Source organism: Vigna unguiculata, chromosome 10 (genome assembly GCF_037176805.1).
Source record: "Vigna unguiculata cultivar grain cowpea cultivar isolate G323 ecotype 2 chromosome 10, ASM3717680v1, whole genome shotgun sequence".
Taxonomy (NCBI): Eukaryota; Viridiplantae; Streptophyta; class Magnoliopsida; order Fabales; family Fabaceae; genus Vigna; species Vigna unguiculata.
The window spans coordinates 36,917,897-36,919,665 of NC_140801.1; the positions used below are offsets into that span (position 1 = coordinate 36,917,897).

Here is a 1,769-nt window from a genome sequence, read left to right on the forward strand (position 1 = left end):
TGACTTTAAATCAATCCCCCAACCTCTCTTATCAAAAGAAAAGGTTCAAGTTGGTTTTCTCTATCAATTTCATGCACTAAAATTTGAAAATGAAAGGAAGGGGCAAAACGGGTAATTAAATAGGTTCCTTTGTCTTTGTTCCATAAACAAAAGAGAGGTTCACGAGACAACGTACTACAAACTCGTAGTTTCACATGAAATGAAACGCAACAACCCCATTTTGGTCAATTGAACTCGACCAACTTGTCCCCTATTTTAATACGTCCCCCACATGAACTTCATTTTAACCTTTCATCTTTTCAAAACCCAACCCTACCACCATTTCAATCTTCAACCTTCAAGCTCCTACAACTATTATATATATAATCTACATAACCTTACCACAAAACCAAACCACCCCTCCAACCTCATTCACTATAGTTTTCTTTCTCATACAAAAATTAAGAGGAAAAAAAAACCCTAAATCCTTTCAGAAACCCTTTTAATCCCTTTTGATTTCTATCTTCTTCTGCTTCAGATATTAGTCTTAAATTTCTCATCCCAAAATACTTCTATTTCAGGTATTAATCTTAAACTTTGAATGGAATGATATTTCTGATTCAGAGATTAGTCATTAGTTCTAGCTTATAAACCACATAATTATCTTCAACCTTGTCTTTATAATGCCATCAAACCCACCCATGTCTTCTCTTCTACTCCACCTGTTCAACCACACCGACTCCGCCGCCACTGCCGCCGCCGCAGACTGTCATGACACCCTCCCCGTGAAGCCCTTTGCTACGGTGCCTGACGCCGTGGCAGATTACCACACTCACGCGGTGTCGGAAAACCAGTGCTGTTCGGCGGTGGTGCAGGAGATCTCCGCCTCCGTGTCCACCGTGTGGTCCGTCGTGCGGCGCTTCGACAACCCACAGGCCTACAAGCACTTCGTGAAGAGTTGCCACGTCATCGGAGGAGACGGCGACGTCGGGACACTCCGGGAAGTCCACGTCATCTCCGGCCTTCCCGCAGCGCGGAGCACCGAGCGCCTCGAGATCCTCGACGACGAGCGCCACGTCATCAGCTTCAGCGTCGTCGGCGGGGACCACCGCCTCTCCAACTACCGCTCCGTCACCACCCTCCACCCTGCTGCTGCCGGTTCCGGCACGGTGGTTGTGGAGTCTTTCGTGGTGGACGTGCCACCTGGGAACACGCCCGAAGACACGCGCGTGTTCGTCGACACAATAGTAAGGTGCAATCTTCAGTCACTTGCGCAAACCTCGGAGAACTTAACGCCACAAAACAACGACAACATCAACACCGACACCAACGATTACAAGTTCAGTTCCTGAATTTTTCTCTATTTTTTTTTCTTTTACTATTTATGATTTATAGTGTCATTTTATATATATGGTGATTGGGAATGAAGTATGTATGTGTATATTGTGATTATTAGTATAGATTGTTGGTTGTATTAGTTAGTCTCCAATTTTGTTGTATCTTAATAATTTCCTCTGAAAAATAGAACATGGGGTTTTTCTAATGCTGGTACTAGATTCCGTTATATTATATACTATGTTCATAAAATCAAAGAGAAATTCTGAAAGCACTCTATTGATACTCTTTTGTTTTCTTGGCACATGAAATTATTAATGGCATCTATACTATTATCTTTTCCAACTCTATATTGAATGTCTTCTAGCATAGAGTGTTTATAATTATTTTCACAAAACAAAACAAAAAATAAAACCTAGCTTGGACTGAAAAATAAATCACCATTAGAAAACCTT

At 42.1% G+C, this 1,769-nt stretch overlaps 1 pseudogene; it reads left to right on the forward strand.

Moving 5' to 3' along the window:
* The first annotated feature begins 281 nt into the window (after window positions 1-281).
* LOC114166049 (abscisic acid receptor PYL4 pseudogene) lies at window positions 282-1,522 on the forward strand (annotated as a pseudogene).
* Window positions 1,523-1,769: the final 247 nt, after the last annotated feature.